Source organism: Schistocerca gregaria, unplaced genomic scaffold, assembly GCF_023897955.1.
Source record: "Schistocerca gregaria isolate iqSchGreg1 unplaced genomic scaffold, iqSchGreg1.2 ptg000174l, whole genome shotgun sequence".
Classification (NCBI taxonomy): domain Eukaryota; kingdom Metazoa; phylum Arthropoda; class Insecta; order Orthoptera; family Acrididae; genus Schistocerca; species Schistocerca gregaria.
In genome coordinates, this window is record NW_026061726.1 from 3,250,237 (window position 1) to 3,259,017 (window position 8,781).

Genomic DNA, 8,781 nt, shown 5'->3' on the forward strand with positions numbered 1-8,781 from the left:
ACTACTGTGTACCAATCTTGTCGTCCAACTGCAAAACACTGGGCCACAATAAGTTTCCACGTCTCCATTGCACTGCGCATACTACGAAACGCTCCCCAAACTTGGCACTCACCCTCGCAGCCGACTTTTCCGACTTTCCACGACGCTCACGCAACGCTCACGCTAGTGACAGCATTATTTATAGTTCGACGTCGCGCCAAAGCGAATGAGCACATTTCGCCTACGGCTTAGGCCGCCCTCCTAGTGTGGCTGCTCTGTGTCTGCAGGCAGCGAGGGTCTGCAAGCTTCCTGTGTTCGCACCTATGTCACCTGTGCTTGCTTGTCAGAGACAGACTACCGCAAAACATACAACTCACTCCATGAATTGATTGCTACGGCATCTGTTATCAGCAGTCACAACTAACAACACCAGTAGCAGCTGACTGCATGCAAAGAATAGGAATGTGCAGTGGAATTTACGTGAACTCAGCGCAAGGCAGATCTTTCCGACATAGGCTTGAGAATCTTACAGGAACACTTGTACTGTTTCTAAATTAAGTGTAGGCGTGGGAGGAGGGTGCTTCCTGCGCACTAATAACAGCACGCTTGTCAATTGTGGATGCTAATAATTCGCTTGTATCTTCCTAGACACATCTGCTGGTTGTGAATTATTCCACTTGCATGGCAAGGTACGCATGTAGGTGTGTTAAAAATTCTGGAGGCACTGGGTATTGATCCCAGTTCCTCTCGCATACTAAGCGAGCGCTCTACCATCTGAGCTACGCCCGCCGCCCCGAAGACTAATGGTGCTACATACAGCCATATAGACGACACAGACCCTTCCACTCCCATTATTCAGCAGACAAACACTACTCTCTATGTATCCGTTAGGGTGTCTTTCAGGTTTCGTGCATTATGTATCGAATCGTAGTTGGCCACAATGAAAGTGGCACGTATAACGTCGAAAATAGAATTCGGACACCGCTCTGAGTAAGACCAACGTGTTGTCCACCCTCTAGACTTCAATGAGGTTAAGCCGCGATACCTAAGACAGATCTGCACTCGATGACACCTCGATAACAGCCGGTCCCCACACTTACATCTTGCTCTCCTTACGTCAGTATACATCATATCAGTCTGTGACGCTGGCTTTGCAACATCTTGCGTGCCTTTAGGTTCGCCGCGATCAACACTTACCATGCACTGACAACAAAATATGGAGGCGCCGCGGCTTGAACCCTGGACCTTTCACATGCCAAGCGAACGCTCTACCAACTGAGCTACGCCCCATGCACGAGCAAACTGCGCTATTCCCCATTCTTTGCGTCTCAGATGCGCACGGACACCATGGTTGGTTGGTTTGTAGCGGTGAAGGGAGCAGAGTACAAAGGCGCGGACCCGTTCATATACACAAAAGTTCCAAGTAGTTTCGATGCTCTGGTATTACAAATGCAAATTCCGTCTGTTTTTAACGTCTTAAATTCAAAGAGCCGTCACAAATTGCTCCGTTTTCACTCCTTGACGACAATCATACAGCACCTGAGGTAACAAACACATCTCGAGCCCCATTGTGCACTCCATTATTCATGCCAACTCACTGCCTCGCTCTTTACTACTGTGTACCAATCTTGTCGTCCAACTGCAAAACACTGGGCCACAATAAGTTTCCACGTCTCCATTGCACTGCGCATACTACGAAACGCTCCCCAAACTTGGCACTCACCCTCGCAGCCGACTTTTCCGACTTTCCACGACGCTCACGCAACGCTTACGCTAGTGACAACATTATTTATAGTTCGACGTCGCGCCAAAGCGAATGAGCACATTTCGCCTACGGCTTAGGCCGCCCTCCTAGTGTGGCTGCTCGGTGTCTGCAGGCAGCGAGGTTCTGCAAGCTTCCTGTGTTCGCACCTATGTCACCTGTGCTTGCTTGTCAGAGACAGACTACCGCAAAACATACAACTCACTCCATGAATTGATTGCTACGGCATCTGTTATCAGCAGTCACAACTAACAACACCAGTAGCAGCTGACTGCATGCAAAGAATAGGAATGTGCAGTGGAATTTACGTGAACTCAGCGCAAGGCAGATCTTTCCGACATAGGCTTGAGAATCTTACAGGAACACTTGTACTGTTTCTAAAATAAGTGTAGGCGTGGGAGGAGGCTGCTTCCTGCGCACTAATAACAGCACGCTTGTCAATTGTTGATGCTAATAATTCGCTTGTATCTTCCTAGACACATCTGCTGGTTGTGAATTATTCCACTTGCATGGCAAGGTACGCATGTAGGTGTGTTAAAAATTCTGGAGGCACTGGGTATTGATCCCAGTTCCTCTCGCATACTAAGCGGGCGCTCTACCATCTGAGCTACGCCCGCCGCCCCGAAGACTAATGGTGCTACATACAGCCATATAGACGACACAGACCCTTCCACTCCCATTATTCAGCAGACAAACACTACTCTCTATGTATCCGTTAGGGTGTCTTTCAGGTTTCGTGCATTATGTATCGAATCGTAGTTGGCCACAATGAAAGTGGCACGTATAACGTCGAAAATAGAATTCGGACACCGCTCTGAGTAAGACCAACGTGTTGTCCACCCTCTAGACTTCAATGAGGTTAAGCCGCGATACCTAAGACAGATCTGCACTCGATGACACCTCGATAACAGCCGGTCCCCACACTTACATCTTGCTCTCCTTACGTCAGTATACATCATATCAGTCTGTGACGCTGGCTTTGCAACATCTTGCGTGCCTTTAGGTTCGCCGCGATCAACACTTACCATGCACTGACAACAAAATATGGAGGCGCCGCGGCTTGAACCCTGGACCTTTCACATGCCAAGCGAACGCTCTACCAACTGAGCTACGCCCCATGCACGAGCAAACTGCGCTATTCCCCATTCTTTGCGACTCAGATGCGCACGGACACGATGGTTGGTTGGTTTGTAGTGGTGAAGGGAGCAGAGTACAAAGGCGCGGATCCGTTCATATACACAAAAGTTCCAAGTAGTTTCGATGCTCTGGTATTACAAATGCAACTTCCGTCTGTTTTTAACGTCTTAAATTCAAAGAGCCGTCACAAATTGCTCCGTTTTCACTCCTTGACGACAATCATACAGCACCTGAGGTAACAAACACATCTCGAGCCCCATTGTGCACTCCATTATTCATGCCAACTCACTGCCTCGCTCTTTACTACTGTGTACCAATCTTGTCGTCCAACTGCAAAACACTGGGCCACAATAAGTTTCCACGTCTCCATTGCACTGCGCATACTACGAAACGCTCCCCAAACTTGGCACTCACCCTCGCAGCCGACTTTTCCGACTTTCCACGACGCTCACGCAACGCTCACGCTAGTGACAGCATTATTTATAGTTCGACGTCGCGCCAAAGCGAATGAGCACATTTCGCCTACGGCTTAGGCCGCCCTCCTAGTGTGGCTGCTCGGTGTCTGCAGGCAGCGAGGTTCTGCAAGCTTCCTGTGTTCGCACCTATGTCACCTGTGCTTGCTTGTCAGAGACAGACTACCGCAAAACATACAACTCACTCCATGAATTGATTGCTACGGCATCTGTTATCAGCAGTCACAACTAACAACACCAGTAGCAGCTGACTGCATGCAAAGAATAGGAATGTGCAGTGGAATTTACGTGAACTCAGCGCAAGGCAGATCTTTCCGACATAGGCTTGAGAATCTTACAGGAACACTTGTACTGTTTCTAAAATAAGTGTAGGCGTGGGAGGAGGCTGCTTCCTGCGCACTAATAACAGCACGCTTGTCAATTGTGGATGCTAATCATTCGCTTGTATCTTCCTAGACACATCTGCTGGTTGTGAATTATTCCACTTGCATGGCAAGGTACGCATGTAGGTGTGTTAAAAATTCTGGAGGCACTGGGTATTGATCCCAGTTCCTCTCGCATACTAAGCGGGCGCTCTACCATCTGAGCTACGCCCGCCGCCCCGAAGACTAATGGTGCTACATACAGCCATATAGACGACACAGACCCTTGCACTCCCATTATTCAGCAGACAAACACTACTCTCTATGTATCCGTTAGGGTGTCTTTCAGGTTTCGTGCATTATATATCGAATCGTAGTTGGCCACAATGAAAGTGGCACGTATAACGTCGATAATAGAATTCGGACACCGCTCTGAGTAAGACCAACGTGTTGTCCACCCTCTAGACTTCAATGAGGTTAAGCCGCGATACCTAAGACAGATCTGCACTCGATGACACCTCGATAACAGCCGGTCCCCACACTTACATCTTGCTCTCCTTACGTCAGTATACATCATATCAGTCTGTGACGCTGGCTTTGCAACATCTTGCGTGCCTTTAGGTTCGCCGCGATCAACACTTACCATGCACTGACAACAAAATATGTAGGCGTGGCGGCTTGAACCCTGGACCTTTCACATGCCAAGCGAACGCTCTACCAACTGAGCTACGCCCCATGCACGAGCAAACTGCGCTATTCCCCATTGTTTGCGACTCAGATGCGCACGGACACGATGGTTGGTTGGTTTGTAGTGGTGAAGGGAGCAGAGTACAAAGGCGCGGATCCGTTCATATACACAAAAGTTCCAAGTAGTTTCGATGCTCTGGTATTACAAATGCAACTTCCGTCTGTTTTTAACGTCTTAAATTCAAAGAGCCGTCACAAATTGCTCCGTTTTCACTCCTTGACGACAATCATACAGCACCTGAGGTAACAAACACATCTCGAGCCCCATTGTGCACTCCATTATTCATGCCAACTCAGTGCCTCGCTCTTTACTACTGTGTACCAATCTTGTCGTCCAACTGCAAAACACTGGGCCACAATAAGTTTCCACGTCTCCATTGCACTGCGCATGCTACGAAACGCTCCCCAAACTTGGCACTCACCCTCGCAGCCGACTTTTCCGACTTTCCACGACGCTCACGCTAGTGACAGCATTTTTTATAGTTCGACGTCGCGCCAAAGCGAATGAGCACATTTCGCCTACGGCTTAGGCCGCCCTCCTAGTGTGGCTGCTCTGTGTCTGCAGGCAGCGAGGGTCTGCAAGCTTCCTGTGTTCGCACCTATGTCACCTGTGCTTGCTTGTCAGAGACAGACTACCGCAAAACATACAACTCACTCCATGAATTGATTGCTACGGCATCTGTTATCAGCAGTCACAACTAACAACACCAGTAGCAGCTGACTGCATGCAAAGAATAGGAATGTGCAGTGGAATTTACGTGAACTCAGCGCAAGGCAGATCTTTCCGACATAGGCTTGAGAATCTTACAGGAACACTTGTACTGTTTCTAAATTAAGTGTAGGCGTGGGAGGAGGGTGCTTCCTGCGCACTAATAACAGCACGCTTGTCAATTGTGGATGCTAATAATTCGCTTGTATCTTCCTAGACACATCTGCTGGTTGTGAATTATTCCACTTGCATGGCAAGGTACGCATGTAGGTGTGTTAAAAATTCTGGAGGCACTGGGTATTGATCCCAGTTCCTCTCGCATACTAAGCGAGCGCTCTACCATCTGAGCTACGCCCGCCGCCCCGAAGACTAATGGTGCTACATACAGCCATATAGACGACACAGACCCTTCCACTCCCATTATTCAGCAGACAAACACTACTCTCTATGTATCCGTTAGGGTGTCTTTCAGGTTTCGTGCATTATGTATCGAATCGTAGTTGGCCACAATGAAAGTGGCACGTATAACGTCGAAAATAGAATTCGGACACCGCTCTGAGTAAGACCAACGTGTTGTCCACCCTCTAGACTTCAATGAGGTTAAGCCGCGATACCTAAGACAGATCTGCACTCGATGACACCTCGATAACAGCCGGTCCCCACACTTACATCTTGCTCTCCTTACGTCAGTATACATCATATCAGTCTGTGACGCTGGCTTTGCAACATCTTGCGTGCCTTTAGGTTCGCCGCGATCAACACTTACCATGCACTGACAACAAAATATGGTGGCGCCGCGGCTTGAACCCTGGACCTTTCACATGCCAAGCGAACGCTCTACCAACTGAGCTACGCCCCATGCACGAGCAAACTGCGCTATTCCCCATTCTTTGCGACTCAGATGCGCACGGACACCATGGTTGGTTGGTTTGTAGCGGTGAAGGGAGCAGAGTACAAAGGCGCGGACCCGTTCATATACACAAAAGTTCCAAGTAGTTTCGATGCTCTGGTATTACAAATGCAAATTCCGTCTGTTTTTAACGTCTTAAATTCAAAGAGCCGTCACAAATTGCTCCGTTTTCACTCCTTGACGACAATCATACAGCACCTGAGGTAACAAACACATCTCGAGCCCCATTGTGCACTCCATTATTCATGCCAACTCACTGCCTCGCTCTTTACTACTGTGTACCAATCTTGTCGTCCAACTGCAAAACACTGGGCCACAATAAGTTTCCACGTCTCCATTGCACTGCGCATACTACGAAACGCTCCCCAAACTTGGCACTCACCCTCGCAGCCGACTTTTCCGACTTTCCACGACGCTCACGCAACGCTTACGCTAGTGACAACATTATTTATAGTTCGACGTCGCGCCAAAGCGAATGAGCACATTTCGCCTACGGCTTAGGCCGCCCTCCTAGTGTGGCTGCTCGGTGTCTGCAGGCAGCGAGGGTCTGCAAGCTTCCTGTGTTCGCACCTATGTCACCTGTGCTTGCTTGTCAGAGACAGACTACCGCAAAACATACAACTCACTCCATGAATTGATTGCTACGGCATCTGTTATCAGCAGTCACAACTAACAACACCAGTAGCAGCTGACTGCATGCAAAGAATAGGAATGTGCAGTGGAATTTACGTGAACTCAGCGCAAGGCAGATCTTTCCGACATAGGCTTGAGAATCTTACAGGAACACTTGTACTGTTTCTAAATTAAGTGTAGGCGTGGGAGGAGGGTGCTTCCTGCGCACTAATAACAGCACGCTTGTCAATTGTGGATGCTAATCATTCGCTTGTATCTTCCTAGACACATCTGCTGGTTGTGAATTATTCCACTTGCATGGCAAGGTACGCATGTAGGTGTGTTAAAAATTCTGGAGGCACTGGGTATTGATCCCAGTTCCTCTCGCATACTAAGCGGGCGCTCTACCATCTGAGCTACGCCCGCCGCCCCGAAGACTAATGGTGCTACATACAGCCATATAGACGACACAGACCCTTCCACTCCCATTATTCAGCAGACAAACACTACTCTCTATGTATCCGTTAGGGTGTCTTTCAGGTTTCGTGCATTATGTATCGAATCGTAGTTGGCCACAATGAAAGTGGCACGTATAACGTCGAAAATAGAATTCGGACACCGCTCTGAGTAAGACCAACGTGTTGTCCACCCTCTAGACTTCAATGAGGTTAAGCCGCGATACCTAAGACAGATCTGCACTCGATGACACCTCGATAACAGCCGGTCCCCACACTTACATCTTGCTCTCCTTACGTCAGTATACATCATATCAGTCTGTGACGCTGGCTTTGCAACATCTTGCGTGCCTTTAGGTTCGCCGCGATCAACACTTACCATGCACTGACAACAAAATATGGTGGCGCCGCGGCTTGAACCCTGGACCTTTCACATGCGAAGCGAACGCTCTACCAACTGAGCTACGCCCCATGCACGAGCAAACTGCGCTATTCCCCATTCTTTGCGACTCAGATGCGCACGGACACGATGGTTGGTTGGTTTGTAGCGGTGAAGGGAGCAGAGTACAAAGGCGCGGACCCGTTCATATACACAAAAGTTCCAAGTAGTTTCGATGCTCTGGTATTACAAATGCAAATTCCGTCTGTTTTTAACGTCTTAAATTCAAAGAGCCGTCACAAATTGCTCCGTTTTCACTCCTTGACGACAATCATACAGCACCTGAGGTAACAAACACATCTCGAGCCCCATTGTGCACTCCATTATTCATGCCAACTCAGTGCCTCGCTCTTTACTACTGTGTACCAATCTTGTCGTCCAACTGCAAAACACTGGGCCACAATAAGTTTCCACGTCTCCATTGCACTGCGCATACTACGAAACGCTCCCCAAACTTGGCACTCACCCTCGCAGCCGACTTTTCCGACTTTCCACGACGCTCACGCTAGTGACAGCATTATTTATAGTTCGACGTCGCGCCAAAGCGAATGAGCACATTTCGCCTACGGCTTAGGCCGCCCTCCTAGTGTGGCTGCTCGGTGTCTGCAGGCAGCGAGGGTCTGCAAGCTTCCTGTGTTCGCACCTATGTCACCTGTGCTTGCTTGTCAGAGACAGACTACCGCAAAACATACAACTCACTCCATGAATTGATTGCTACGGCATCTGTTATCAGCAGTCACAACTAACAACACCAGTAGCAGCTGACTGCATGCAAAGAATAGGAATGTGCAGTGGAATTTACGTGAACTCATCGCAAGGCAGATCTTTCCGACATAGGCTTGAGAATCTTACAGGAACACTTGTACTGTTTCTAAAATAAGTGTAGGCGTGGGAGGAGGCTGCTTCCTGCGCACTAATAACAGCACGCTTGTCAATTGTGGATGCTAATAATTCGCTTGTATCTTCCTAGACACATCTGCTGGTTGTGAATTATTCCACTTGCATGGCAAGGTACGCATGTAGGTGTGTTAAAAATTCTGGAGGCACTGGGTATTGATCCCAGTTCCTCTCGCATACTAAGCGAGCGCTCTACCATCTGAGCTACGCCCGCCGCCCCGAAGACTAATGGTGCTACATACAGCCATATAGACGACACAGACCCTTGCACTCCCATTATTCAGCAGACAAACACTACT

At 48.7% G+C, this 8,781-nt stretch overlaps 2 non-coding genes across 2 annotated transcripts; both read right to left on the reverse strand.

The window, feature by feature from the left end:
* Positions 1-5,955: 5,955 nt before the first annotated feature.
* Trnaa-ggc (transfer RNA alanine (anticodon GGC)) lies at positions 5,956-6,027 on the reverse strand. The gene has a single exon. It is a non-coding gene; the product is annotated as a tRNA-Ala (tRNA).
* A 1,518-nt stretch (positions 6,028-7,545) lies between these two features.
* Positions 7,546-7,617, reverse strand: Trnaa-cgc (transfer RNA alanine (anticodon CGC)). The gene has a single exon. It is a non-coding gene; the product is annotated as a tRNA-Ala (tRNA).
* Between the last annotated feature and the right edge of the window lie 1,164 nt (positions 7,618-8,781).